The sequence below is a fragment of the Pempheris klunzingeri genome, chromosome 20 (assembly GCF_042242105.1).
Source record: "Pempheris klunzingeri isolate RE-2024b chromosome 20, fPemKlu1.hap1, whole genome shotgun sequence".
Classification (NCBI taxonomy): Eukaryota; Metazoa; Chordata; class Actinopteri; order Acropomatiformes; family Pempheridae; genus Pempheris; species Pempheris klunzingeri.
This window is the reverse complement of record NC_092031.1, coordinates 7,786,735-7,801,842: the sequence shown is the minus strand read 5'-3', so window position 1 is coordinate 7,801,842 and position 15,108 is coordinate 7,786,735.

Below are 15,108 nucleotides of genomic sequence, written 5' to 3'. Positions count from 1 at the left end.
AAAAGTTTAACTAACAGAACATTAACTAACAGAAAATAACCAGCAGTCCATTATAATGTTTAATACATTCAATGTGCATAAAGTCAGCAAAAACCGAACCGAACATCATGAAATTTAAGACATTTTACAAAATCTTCTAAAATCACTGAACTCTTTAGAAACAGAAGAATATGATTCATGGGGGCAAACAGTAAAAGTTATATATTTATAGTTCACAGCCAAGAGCTACATATCTGATCAGTTTTTCTCACATCTGATGGATATTTGCCTCCATAAACAACTAGCAATGGGACATTAGAGTAGATAGGTCAAAGTGATACTGATAGCATTAATATTTCTGGCCTTGACATGTGGTTATAATTCAGAGAGCTATACAGTTGGCTCATCCTTGAGTTATAGCTATATGTATATAATCCAATTTATTGTAAGGTATATGATTAATTTAATGACATAGATGAGCAAGCTGATGGTGAATAAAAGTATTATTCATAACAGGTGACCCTGAAAGTACAGAGAGCAGACTTATCACAATAATGCAGAGAAGTCTGTCCTACAATTGGCTGAAAATAATAAGATTTTACATTTCGTAGCACATGTGAGGACTGATGAAATATATATTGTGGATTTTTTTCCCCTTGAACTCGTCGACAGTCTACTAAGAAGTTCCTGGCACATCCAACAGGATTCTCACATCCTGCATGAGCCTACAGAGAGGATATTACAAAAGTGATGAAGAATATTTAATTCAGCAGTAAATACACAGTGAATATCTCAATGTGGTGATAAACAATATCCGGATAGCACAAAATACCATGAAAGAACTTAATATCAAGAACAGATAGCCAAATCAGCTCATATGGGCTCAATGGAAGCCAATAAACAGAGGCACTCTGCCTCCCCTGACCTTCACTTCTGGTTGAGATCGGGGTGATAAAGCAGGCGCAACCTCAATAAAACCCACACAATGGAGTAAAATAAATAGATATTAAATTAAAGCAGAGGCAATACTGGCTGAACTGCTGCAGGAATTCAAGAACAAAAGCTTCATTGTGGGGTTTAATATTGTCTACAATCACCAACTCGTGATACATTTCCAATCATTTTCATCTCTTGCCTTGACGTATCAACACATATAATCATCTTGTATTGGAACTTGCAAATGACTTGTGTGTGAGAGCAGCCATGTTTATTTATTAAATGTGCTTCATGCTCCTAGTTTGGCCTTTTCGGCCGGAGTTAATATCAAATTCATAACCTATCTCATCTCTGACTGTCTACCGAGGAGGCGTTTGTGGTGTCAAACATGTCGCGAGTGCGTGTTTGCATGTTTCTTTTGCACAAACTTTATCCTGACAACATTTTATGTTCTTTTAGGGCATTAGATTCACCAAAATACTCTAAAGAAGTGTTTTTCACAGAGGAACAGGCATCTGCTTATTTTAGTGTTATTAAACATACTACTGACCCGTGTTGTTGTCTACAGCCTTTTGTCACGGACTGAAATACAGGCCCTCTTCATGTCCACTGTGTGCTTCAAGTGGTTCCCAATGCAGCGTGTCTACGATTGTCAGGGTTAATGTCATTTTCACCTAATGCACCTGAAGAGCTCCGCGGCGTGTGTGAGGAGTTGCTGAGGGTTTCCACGTCCCCTCTGAAGTGTAGTTAGACATCAGAGTTCATACTTGGGGGGCTTAGCTACTATTGTATAGAGGGATAAATGACCTTAGTAGAAAGAAACAAGCATAATCTGGACAGTGATGGTGGTATTAATGTCATGTATTTGTCGGAATCAGACTGTTAGGCCTGCATGATATTCAGTCTCTCGTACTGTAAAAAAGAAAAAAGAAAAAAAGAGATAATTTTTCGCGCTGACATTATTTCCATTTTCAATCTTTCAAATCAAATATCTCATTTGCAGGAGTAATGGCTACATGACATCGCTGATGCTCTGCTCACTAATTTTTGCTCATTTCCTTTGAATTATTCATACGAGAGTTTCTCCATATGCTCTCTAAGGATTCTTGTCCATTCGTTTTGGGGAGAATAAGCATTTTACAGTGAAGAGTATAAAGAGCTTAACTGCCCCAATCAAACCAGGTGATTTAAATCCTGTCTAATGAAGGTGCTTAATAGGGGCTTTAGCCAGATGACCTCAAGTAAATGGTCTGAAAATGTTCCTGGGTCTCAATCACCTGTATAATTAGGACCATTTCACCTGAAAAGGCATGGGAGCTGAAAAGAGGATTGGAAAATCAGATTATAAAAATCATGTCAAATAGCCTTTTGCTAATTTGCTGAACACAGAACTACTAACAAAACAGACAACTACTAGTCCCACTTACATGATAAACCTAGTTAAACCTGGGCTCAAAAATGACAAAGTGAAAACCAGTTTTGGTTCTGACCGTGGAGAGCCTTCTTTGTGACTGGCCTGCCTCAGTAATTAGTTATGCCACATGAAGAGGTAATTTGTATGCTAAAGTTTAATTGTCCAATTATCACTGGATGTGAGAGGAGGCCTTCATGCCATTTCATCATGTTTGAAAACAGTGTTGAACCCCTCATGCCACATATTCTAATAGTTGGCAATTACAGAGAGAGCCCTCTAACTAAGTTGATTGATGCAGGCTGGCCCCGCTGGAAAGCCTTTGCTACCTGCCTGGTGCAGTCGTTGGTAGTGAAGAGTCGCTCCCTTCAGCCTGCACAGCTGAACCAGCCGGGCTCTCACTGTGGAAAAGGACCTCAACTAGCTGCAGGTAGACCGCATAAACACCAACTATCTAAGTACTGAGGAGGACAACATGTTAGAAAAACATTATCACAAATACAGAGAAGATTAGTTGAGCATTCACTGTTATTAGGAGGCCCCTATACAGAAACTTGCTATAAAAGGGAGAAATTAATTAACATAAATAATTGTTTTCTGCACTTATACTTAATTTCAGGTTTTTCTTTCTGAAATCTCCATAACAATTACTATTTTGTTAATTCACTTGAATTTTCTACTTTCCTTCTTAACAACCACTATACAAAGAATGAAGGACAATAATGAATAAACAAGACAATAGAGAGCATTTAACATTAACACAGGCACAAAGCCTCAGTGAACAGCAGTAAGAAAAAGGCACAGCAGATGAACCAAGTACAATAAAGCAACAGAAATGATAAAGAAATAATAATTCTGTTGAAGACAGATAATGTTTGCCTTTTCTGTGGGACAATGAATTGCTGTATGTTACATATAATAAGCCTGGGAGGAAATAGGTAAATAAGAAATAAAAGCGTTTCTGTGTTATCCTCGTCTTCTGGGAGTTTTGGAGGTATGTGTAATACAGACATTTATCATGTAATTACAGCTCCACAATCAGTTTCTGATGACCTGGGCTGATGACCAATGATTATGGTCCATTTCATGCTTTTCAAGGGCCCAGATGGGGATCCAGGAGACAAAAAGGGGCCCCGTCACTCTCACCCAGAAGCTTTTCAAGATTCTCATTAGTGCTCTAAATTGAACCATATGTGTCCGATTTGTAATTAGCTCCACTGGCACAAGGGATGACACAATGTCTTTGACAGAGAAAAGATCGACTCTATTAAAGGCCATTCTGCTCTCAATAACAGCAACAACTAGTATTTAGGTTTCTTATATATGTAGATATGGACAGAACTGAAATTTTATTTCTCTATTTCATTTCAGCTAATAGAGGAGAAGAACAAACTGCTTTCTTAGATAAATAACAAATAAATCGTAATCAAATGTTTTATGAACTTGGCACACACTCTTAACAGCTTTACGCAAATGTACAGATGTCAAACAGCCTCACAAGCTTACACATATCATAGCAAATGAACAGATCTAATGAACAACAGCAGGGTACAGCTTGGACCTTTGTGCCAGTCTTTGGTTAAGATAGACCCTTGTGGAGCCAATGCAGTGGTCCTGTAGCCCACACTTGTTGTACATTCTTTTAAATTAAACAATCCCTTATTTCTTCGGCTTTGACTGAGGACCCTAAAAAGTGTTGATTTATCAGATACTAAATTCCCCCAACTCCGTCTTTCTAGAGTCCTAAAAGATGACCTCCTTCTTGTAGACCTGCTCCTGTGAATTTGGAGGAGGTTGCTTTGAGAGGACAAAGTGCAAAAATGTTGCTATTAGCTGATTTTATTTTATTTTTTTAAAGATAATAATAAGCAGAAGAAGAAGAAGAAGACGAAGTAGAAAATTAAACCCATAGCAGGTCATGTCTTCAGTCATGTTGGTTGTTGTTGTTGTGTGTCCATTAGTTAGAAACACTTTACCAGACTTCCACTGGCCACGGCTCAAGTAGCAAGGGATTAGATTTTAGTGTGGGCTCAGGGATTTCTTAAAGGATTTCCAAACGTGCACTTTTGACCTTTTTCACTGCTTCAGTAAGCTACAGTAAAAGCACGTGACCCATGCAGTGGTGTAAAAGGGCATTTATAGTATGTATCAGTATTGTACCAGTCCAAGTTTGACTTGAGTTTAGTTTCCATTTTATGCTACTACCTGCTTCTACATCGCTACATTTTAGGAAAAAAATTAACTTTTTATTTCATGACGTTGAGCTGACAGTTATAGTTACTTTTATGATTAAGATCCCAAACTTTTTGGCTTGTGACCCCATATAAAAACGTCATCTAGTTGGGGCCATTTGTCACGTTTCACATGTCTAAGAGATGTTACTGGTTCCACCAAAGTAGTATTTCATGGTTTTCATGGTGCTTTTTTTATAAAATGTCCATGGTATAATTTAAATAACCATTTTTGTTCCAAAGAGGTCAAACATATAACAGAAAAACAAAAAAAAAATAAAAATGAATACAGATTTGTGCAATTTCTCCTTTCCTCTAAAAACTTATCATCTCACAAACCTTCACAGATTTATCTTGTGTAGTAAAAAAAAAAGCTTCTGTATCCCTCCACAAGATATGACAGTAAAATGCTGCTCACTCATTCCAGCATCAGTATTAGCAATCTAACAATGTCAGATAAATTAATATTTCAGTCACAGGGGCCATTTTTCTACAGAAACAGTCTTTTTTTGCCAATAATTTGATGTAAGTAAGATTATAAACAAAGAACTTAACTTGTAAAGGAATATTTTTATATAGTTGTACTGGTACTTTTATTGAAGTAAATATCTGGACACATGTATCCCATGACTGTCTGTCTCTGTGTACGCACATCCAGGTTAAAACTATTTCTACACATTTTCTCCACTATAAAAAAAAACACAGTAAATGTGTAAGCGTGTTTTCTAGTTCACCAACAGCTTTTAGGGCTGAGAGTTATATAACACTGTTTCATTCTCAATCAGGTGACGAAATACTATGAAGATTCTTTTTGAACAACATATGGCAGCGGCAGAGACCTCGGAGAGCTCCTTTGATGAGTGATTTGTAAAACCAAAGGTATAACAACAGGTATTTTCAGCTCTTCCCAAACAGAAAATGCCCCTTTCATGTTCCTCCAACTTGGTACTCTCAATCTGAAACAAGGGTGCAATTGTGGTTGTCACCAAACAATGACATTTTTTCTTTCTTTCACTCTCTAAATTCCCCATATCATCTCTACACAGATGAGCAATTTGTCTGTCATGAGGTCTGGGGCATCAGCCCACTCCGGGCCTATTTCACTGACAACACTGTTATTAGCGGTAAGCCGAGCCAGTGGCAAATGAATCTGCCTACTGTTCAGGGGGCCAGGGCTCTTTTCAGCGATTAATTTGATAAATATATTAATTATGAATCTGGATGACAGTACAATCAGATTGTCAGGCTTCCAGGCTTGGCCTTTGTGATAAGTCGGCTTTGAGATTCGGTCTCCTCGGGTTTCAGGAGCTGTCATCCCCGGGGCTCAGCCTCTTATCAGCGCCTGACCCATTCACTCGGTAATTTCCTGTGTGTTGTAATTAAATGGAGGCTTTCTGATTGCAAGTGACTCTCTTTAAGAGGTGCTTCTTGGGTTTCAGGTGAAAGGGATGCTCAATGGACCGACTGTCTCCCCTGCCCTCTGCAGGACTGACACTGAATTTCCTGTTTATACAGCAGTATGTGTATCTTTAATACATCTGTTTTAATATGAGAATCTAGTTAATAAACGCTGAGGAAGAACCCTCTCAATTCCTGTTTAAGGACCTACAAAGTTTGTCTATCTGGACATAGCTGAGTGAGGCTTATAGAAGCTGGTTTGTTTCATCACCAAATAACTCAAAGATACAGAAACAATTAATGACTAGAAATCTGGATAATCACACATAATTTATAGGACTATGTTCTTTTTGGTCAACTAAGCACAAAACCACTTATCAATCAGTTGCGAAAACTTACTCTTTGCACTCCTCGCATCTGAATGATGGCCTGTTTATTGGTATTTTGGGATCTTCTGGCTCCTGCTTGGAAGTTTAAGAAATCCTCTGCTGGCTGCTGACAGTTGATTATGGACATTTACTGTAGCTGCTGACTCTGCCCGTCCATCTCTGCTTGGATACTGTTACAGAACTGGCAGACGCACATCCTGAGCCTGGCGCGGGGCCTGCAGCAGCAGTCTACCAGCAGTATAGTCTGACAAATGGCTACAAAGCCAAGGGTGGAAGTGCTAAAATACCAAATACAGAAAAGTCTGGACTTTGTCCTATGATAAACACATTTTCGCTTTATTATTTTCTCTGTCTGAAAGAAATAAAACGTGTTAATCATAAGAGAGAACAAAAATTATTGTAGAAGTTACAAGTTTCATTTCAAGCCTCTATTTCAAAGCTTTGTTTTTTTTCTTTCTGTAAAGTCCTGGTCTAAGTTGTTACAGAAACAAATCTTGGATTAATTAATTGTTCATCACTTCCTGACAACCTGCAGCGAACCGCAACAATAATCAATGACTTTGTAATATAAAAAGATAAGGTTTGATGATGGATGAATAACACTGATTATGACCTCTATAAAGAAATAATTTCAATTAAAAAAAAAAAATTCTCTCATATTTACATTTTTTGAGAACTTGAGTGATAATCAATATCTTATCTTTGGTTAAAAAAAAAGACATTTGAGAGATAACTCAAATTTACACACATAACTCCTATCCTAGCAACACTCCTGTCTTAATTCAATAATAGTACATCCCTTATTCTCTAGACTGGGATCCAACGAAAGCTTGAATTGGCTCAGCTGCACTGCCTCTGAAGGCACAAAAGGTTCCCCTGCCGTCCTCTTTCACTTTCCCTCTCTGGTATCACCAAGGCCTATAATTAAAATCACGTTTTTTCATACGGTCGGTGAGCACCATTAATTCACAGAGTGGTGCCATTATGGAGGTTGTGGCTCCCAGGGTAGCACTGGGGGAGAGGTGGGGCAGTGGTTTTTCAGCATTAATGGCCCCTGTGTGTGCCTGCTATTAATCTCAACAAGGACTGAAGTGGCTTCATTCCAGCTGCAGAAGCAGGACTGAACCTCCCAAAACACTGCAGAGATGAAATGGAGTTTTGTCTTGGGCCCTTTGCTCTGACCTGTGATATTTAGATTGGTTGTAGCAGTTTGTTCACCTTTACTTGCTATCACTTTGTCCACAAAATTAGGAAAATTGTTCTATTTAAATCACTGTTCAGCATAAGCAGACCTTTTATTTTACAAATGTTTGGACAGAAAATACACCTTGTTATATCTTCTAGAATTAAAACAAGACACACTTAGTGATAACATTTCACCTCGTCAAATAACCTCCAGACTGAGAGTCCAATCTGAAGATCACTTCATGCTTGATTTCAAATGTGTGAAATAATTCATATATCTATGACAAGTAGAAAATGTACAAATGCCACTTAACAAGATGTGGACAATAAATTAAAAAAAAAGAAAATGAACTTGTAGATAAAAGCAGCACTGACCTTGCTTTACCACAAGGAGGAACCAGTGATTAAATTTTGCTGCAGTCGTAGTTCATCTTTCATTCATGGGTAACGGTTCAACAGAGGCGTTGAGCCTGTTTGTAATGCTGCAGTGCTTCACTAGATGGCAGAGATGTATGATTTAATGACTGTGCCATCATGACAATAAACTTCAGAGATAATCTCCTTTATAAACCAACCACCTGAACAAACAGGAGAGTCACGGCTTTGGCTTTTCAGTCTGGCCAACAGTGATTTGCTAAGTTGTGAGGCACTTTTTATGTATAATATAACTTACAAAAAGGTGATTTTATAAGTGATATTGTTTGGTGGTGAATCCAAAGTGTGTTTGTGTGACAATAACACGCTCCATCAAATTCCTTCTGAGACTTAATAGAGCTTAACCTTAAGGGATCTGAGTTTCCAGCAGCAGAGCTTTGCATGTATCTTTAAAGGAAACGGTTACTTTAATGATGCATTAATGGTTACATCACTGCGTGAGAGCTGCATGCTGGAGAGGCGACGCCAGAGGTTAATTGCAGTCTCCTGCTAGCTAGATAGGGCAGCTCCTTGCAAAAAGGGAAAAAAACAAATTACACTCTTATATTCGTGTAATCATGCTGATATGAAATTAATTTTTTGAAGCCAAAATCTGCTGTCACCCGCTTGTTGCATTCTATCCATGCTGGCTGCGTTATATATGGAAATAAAAGAATAATTAGGCATTAGCGTTTCTAATTAAGGTTTCTCTCAAAGGTGAATGGAAGACTGATGAATTCTTTGAGGGATTTATTAAATTACTGTTAAATCAAATTAGGGGAGCAAATTAATCCTTGCCATGAATTAGATCAGTGAATGAGAAAATTGACTTTTCAACACAAAGCGGGAGATGAGAAGGCAGGACCGTATAAAACACAGACATGCTGCAGGTTGTTGAACTCAGATGATTATCAAGGATGGATGGAAACAGCTGTTGTCCAACTGAGGATGACCACATGGGCCACACTTACATGTGGGTGGGTGCGGAGCATCCATAAAAATTCCAGAGGACCAATTCCCAATTTCATCATATATTTGTCTCAGAAGGAGAGACAAATGTCTCTGGATCCTCAGTGCACATGGCTTTTATTCCTAGATGCTCCTGTAGCTTGATTTACCCTCTCAGCGACATACTGTACTTATTACAGATAAGTACAGTATGTCCCATAATGCACTCAGAAATATTTTTGCCCAAAGGTACGCTTTTTCCTGAGTGCACCAAAGCGTTGCAATAAACTGTTCTTGCCTTTTCACCAAGTACTGTATATAATAAGACTTTTTATAGACATAGACTTTTATACACTCTTTGGTTTTAACATTTTAACAAACACACTGTTTTAACAAGTTACTGCTTGAGAATGATGTTAATGAGGATGTATATGAGCTTGAAGGTAAACACCGTGCTAATTTAGCTTGATATGTACATGTCCGTTAAGTGTGGCATTTTGGGTAATACATGTCTTTGTCTTCTTGCGGAGGGTTAGATGAGGAGATTAATGCCACTCATTGAAGTGCAGAGCTTAGCTTAGCTTAGCTTAGCATAAAGAGGAAAGTTGACTCTGTTTACGCTTCAAAAATATGCCTTTGCAGCACCTTTTAAGGCTTTTTGATATCGTTGTTTGTTCAATGTTTATGTTTTCAGCTGCCTTTAACGAACACAATGAGACAATAAGTCCATGAACACGTTGAGGCGTCACAGTTAGTTCAAACACGACTGTCGTGACGGAGGAGTTAATTAAAGAAAGTTGATGTATTTTTTGAATATGGAGGAAACCAATTATGATGTGCCAGCACTAACAAAGCATTAACAAAATAATTATTAAACTTGTTTTGATTACAAAGGTTTCACTTTCTTTTAGCAACTGCTACAGTGGATGTGGATTTGTCTTACTTGTGAGTATACCTCCTGTACACACACACACACACAAACACACACACACACACCCGTCTTGCTCTCTCTCTCTTTCTTGCTCTCTCTCTCCCTGCTTGCTTGAAGCTGAGCTCCGCAGCAGTGGTGGATTGGACTAATTAGAAGACAAGTCAGGTGTTGGTGTTTTCAGTCAGCAGCTCCACAGAGATGCTGTGCCTCCACAGCGGTTTTCTGTGTGGTATTGTAGTCCTCGGGAAAATTGAATTGTGGGATACTGAGTTTGTTTTCACTTGTGAAACAGTAAAAATTTGGAATACTGATCATCAACTCCGAGGCACTCTTTACTGCATGCACACAATTTAATGTAGCCTGCTGTTGGCGTTTGTAATTTCCGAAAGTTTAACAGACTTTAGCAGCTCTCCTATTTGATTTCCAGGGTTGCTGTCATTTAATTAAAAATGTATGAGCCTAGTATTCATTTTGACTGATTATTTATTCAGGAAGTATCTGAGTAATCTTGCTGCTGCCTTATTACTAGGTTTGAGTATGGTGTGAACACTGTTGTTGCTGTGTTAAAGCTGAACCCTCTTCTGTAATTCAATTGCATGATTTTCTTTTAATTTAACTGTTCAGTCAGCATATTAATGTGAAGTAGACCAGTATTCATTGCCTACAGTTATATAGCACTTTTATTGTATTGTCCTGTTTGAGTGATTGTTGATTTTGTTTAATAAATGTACAAACCCTGGTGTATGTTTGCTCTCACTGAGGGGTTCTACTCAATGGAAAATTCCTGAGAGGCTGTGATTTGTTACAGCAATACAACATTGTATGGGTTTTTTTGGATGCCTGCTTTTACAGTCTATGAAGCAGGTTTCAGTTATAGTTCATTACTTAGCGTTGGAGGGTAGAAAAGTTAATATTGAAAAATACTGATTACATTTCCTGGACCAAAAATCCCTTCAAGGGGGAATTATTTTGCCAAAATCTTCTCTTTGAATTCTCTATTAGCTTTGGATTGCGCTGATTGGCATGGATGACTCATCTGTAAACACAGTGAGCCTATTAGAAAAGAGGGATGCCATTACCCTCTTCAAATCACTGCAACATGATATATTTCAGTCACATACAAATGATTTAACTGGTGTCAGGAAGAGAGACTTTAATTCACATTCCAGTGTGGAGGAGAAAATCAAGCTCAACTTAACTTCATTAGAAAAAATACCCTTCATGCATTTCAATACAATGAAAGCGTGTGCCCTGGAAACACAAGACAACATACGAATCTCTGCCGTATGTTTATCCAGATGTTACTGAATCCCAAACCTCGGCAGTTTCACGGCAAGTCTGACACTTTGTACCCTGCTGGAGAATTGCTAATAAGAAGATCAATACATTGCAAATTGGTTGCTTTTGCTGTTTGATGTAACGCAGGCTTCAAAGAACAGCTGATAATGACACTGTGAGCTCATCTGTGAAATAAAGAGATGAAAGACAGACGGCCTCATCTTTCAGTTGCTGCATGGCCTGGATTGACACCTTCAAGGGTGAACGTGCAAAAACATCTGTTTTTTATTTTGCAATGTGGCGAAAATCCCACTGGTATCAACCTCACTGGCTCTTTTTTTCCCCTCTATCAACATTAGCCAATAATACAGCTCATTCCAGCTCTCGTCTGTAAGTTTTAAATAATTATGTTATAATTGATTCTTAGAAACTGAATGGCAAATATTTGCACAAAACTATCGAGATATAAATATTAATTGCAGCCCTATATTTTATGGTCCAAATGTTAACAAGGAGGCTACGTTTGTCAGCAACTACAGTAAAACTGTAACACCATGTCATACTAAAGTCCTTTGGTTCTGTACCTGTGACAGTTGCCTATTTGCAGCATTGAGCATGTTGTCATGCTGCCCAAACCCTCCTGGATCCTTAATAAAAATTAGCTTGTGCTCCATAGTCTAGTGCCTGTATTAACAGTGTTCTGATTATAAATTGCTGATGGCGAGCTCCAGCCTCGGTGCTGGGTTTCCTCGACATCAACACAGCTAATGTGAAAAGACAGGGGCCTCGGATTGTTCAGTAGGGTTTTGGTGGTGCTCTGCCCAGCCAGGCATACAGATGGGGGATGTGGACAAATGCCTCTTATCAGGGAGGCTTTTCAAACATTCACATACAGAACTCACAGTTTTATATCATTACATTATTGGGTTTTTGTTTCTGATGCATTAACATGAGCAGCATTTTAATGTTGTAGCTGGCCCAGGTGAAGCTAATTTTAAGTACTTCTGGGTCATCAATACACTAATATATATATGGTGATGCAATGTAACTATGGCTGTCACAATGGAAATACTAACTCACAATTGACATAAGTTGGGTTACTTTCCACCACTGGGAAATGGATCCATATTTGAACAATGCAATGGGTACAATAGAGAAATATAGAAGTGCTGTAGGCTTTATATTATTATTCATTATATTATTTATTTATTTAGCCATAACATCAGCTTTGCTCAAGGAATGACAGTCGGTCGGTCAGTTGAGCCCCCTCATTGGTCCAAAAATGAAATATCAACAGCTATCAGATGGATTTTGGGGATATTTTGTTGAGATATTTATGGTCTCCAGAAGATGAAAGCTAATGATTTTGGGGATCCCATGGATGCCCTTGCAGCACCACTATGAGACTGACATTTTTGGTTTCTAGTGAAATATCTCAACAACCAAGTTATTGGTTTGCCAAGAGATTTAGTGCAGGCATTAGTGGTGCACAGAGGATGAATCCCAATGACTCTGGTAATCCCTAAACTTTGTAGACTTTTGACTTCCTTACTTATAATGAATTAGTATAGTAAATGTAAAAATATATCAACTAATCACCTGCCTTGTAAGGTAAGCCTTAGGACCTAGGACGACGCACTTTTGCTGAACATGAGAACAGCCATATTCAATGAGCTTTAATGGTATGTCAGCACACATATTTGAATACTCATAAGCCTTTTCATCTCCTGAAATATTTATCTCACTCTCATTATCAATGTAAATAAGTGCTTTTCCCAAAGTGTATACAGTAAGTGTGTAAACTAGAAACACAAGCTAGTGATTTTTTAGAATAAGACATCAATAAACGCTTTGGAAATTGTTTGGCCTTTTATGTTTTTTAAACATATGTGCAAGCTGGCATACCAAACTCTGTTCAGTATCAAACAGGTTGCATTGGTGATGACTAAGCCTGGGGTAACAGGAAGCTGGCATCTCCTGCATTATTGTTAGCAGTGTCAACACCTTCCCTTGCACTTGCAGGTTGGCATTTCACTCTCGTTTCTTGTGTGAGTGAGTCTCCACCCGTGAGACCTTTTTGAGCCATGAGATGGCTGTGCTACCAGTCAGCTCATACAGTATGTATGAACTCTCCTGAGTCACATAACACACAGTCTCGTGTCCGAGTTTTACAAGTTTTCCAATTGTCACATTATCACCAAAGTCCCCATACTGTTCCCTAAACCAAGCTCCTCTCAACACAACATAGAAATCCTGCGTCACTAGTTGAGATATGTTCAAAATATAAATGACAAGTCTATTCAGAAGGTGAGTCTGCAAAGCATAGGAGCTACATCATACATCTAGATTTAAAATTTACACCAGCCTGCCAATCTGAAAGAAGTCAAGTGTGGAATTAGAACTGGCAGCGAATTCAAATCCACACTGTCACAGCAAAAAGCAGGAGTGCTGCAGGCTCTCACTCTCGTCATACCGTCTCTCACAGTCAAGTCCTGCACTTGTTAAACCTTCTGACAAGAGGTATTATCTTCAAAGTGCAGATCTGTGGACTTGAGATGTGTTGACTTGCCTCAAAAACAGTAAACACGAAGGACTTCCCCCCAAAATTCTGATTTTAGGTGATACAAATTCTGTCTTTATAAATGTACACAGTTGAGAAGATAATCTCTAATGACAATGGTTGAGAGTTTTTCACTTTAATGAAAATGTAGCCAGAGGCATGTCCTCCTGTAAAATGGCATGCAGCAAGAATGTTTTTTTAAAATACTGAACAAACTGCTGAACATCAAAAATGGATTATTATCTAAGCTATTAATCATCCTTTATCATGCAAAAATACAAAAAAATCAGCTCTATAAACCTGAGGATTTGCTGCTTTGTTCTATTATTTTTCACTGTCTTTAGACATTTTATAGACTAAACGATTATTCCATCCATCCATTTGCTGCAACTTATCCAATAGATCACAGTCTGATGAAGCCAACAGAACCACATCATCTGCAAAAAGCAGAGATGGAATTCTGAGGTCTCCAATCCTGACACTCTCCTCCCCTCGGCTGCACTTTGAGATCCTAACCATGAATATCAGGAACAGAATTGATGACCTTGGTGGAGTCCAACATTCACTGAAAACGCGTTTGACTGTGTCAAGAATACAAACACGGCACTCACTTTGGTTTTTACAGGGACCGGATGGCTCATAACAAAATCCCTAGAATTCCATAGTCTCACAGTGTCCCCATAGGATTCCCCTGGGGACACGATTGTAAACACATGAGGATAATCAGGAAGAGCCTCCTCCCTAGCACCTTGGAATACATTTTCCCGAGAGGAGAGATTGACAGATGATAAAAATCATTGTTTGTTGCCGCCCTAAAGTCAACAACATTGCTGGTAAATAAACAAAGTGAAATATGCTGCTACACACAATATGCACAAACTTTCCACTCATCTGAAAGCTTCAGAAATACGTCTGTAACTCATCAGTGTTTTGTGATGAGTGTATGATGACATCAAGGAGTGCTAATGGCTTTTACCTGGACTGACTTCATTAATGATTACTTCATAGAAGTATCTATGTATTGTATTGTATCTCTATGCGGCATTAATCTGTGAGACATATTCTACCAACATCAGACAAAGGTGCTGCTGTGCTGTATTAATTCAAGGTGATATTACCTGAGGCCAGGAGGTGTCAAAGCCCATGTGTCCACCAAAAATCAGGCCTCATTTACATGGATCTGCATTAACATAATGTTCTCCTCAAATAAAGCCTCTTTCAGGTGGGATGAAAGAGGACATTCTGCTGTTTTGAAAAACAACATCCATATTTATCAAAAGCTATTTCAATGCATGTCTGTCTAATGTGGCATGATGCTTAATGGGGATGTTTGTGTGGCTTTGTTATGACTGATGTATCTTCAGCAAAAATCTTAATCTTTTTGAAGAAAATTTGCCAGCTAGAACAACAAAATCCATCAATCCTCTCACCCATGAACATTAAACCTC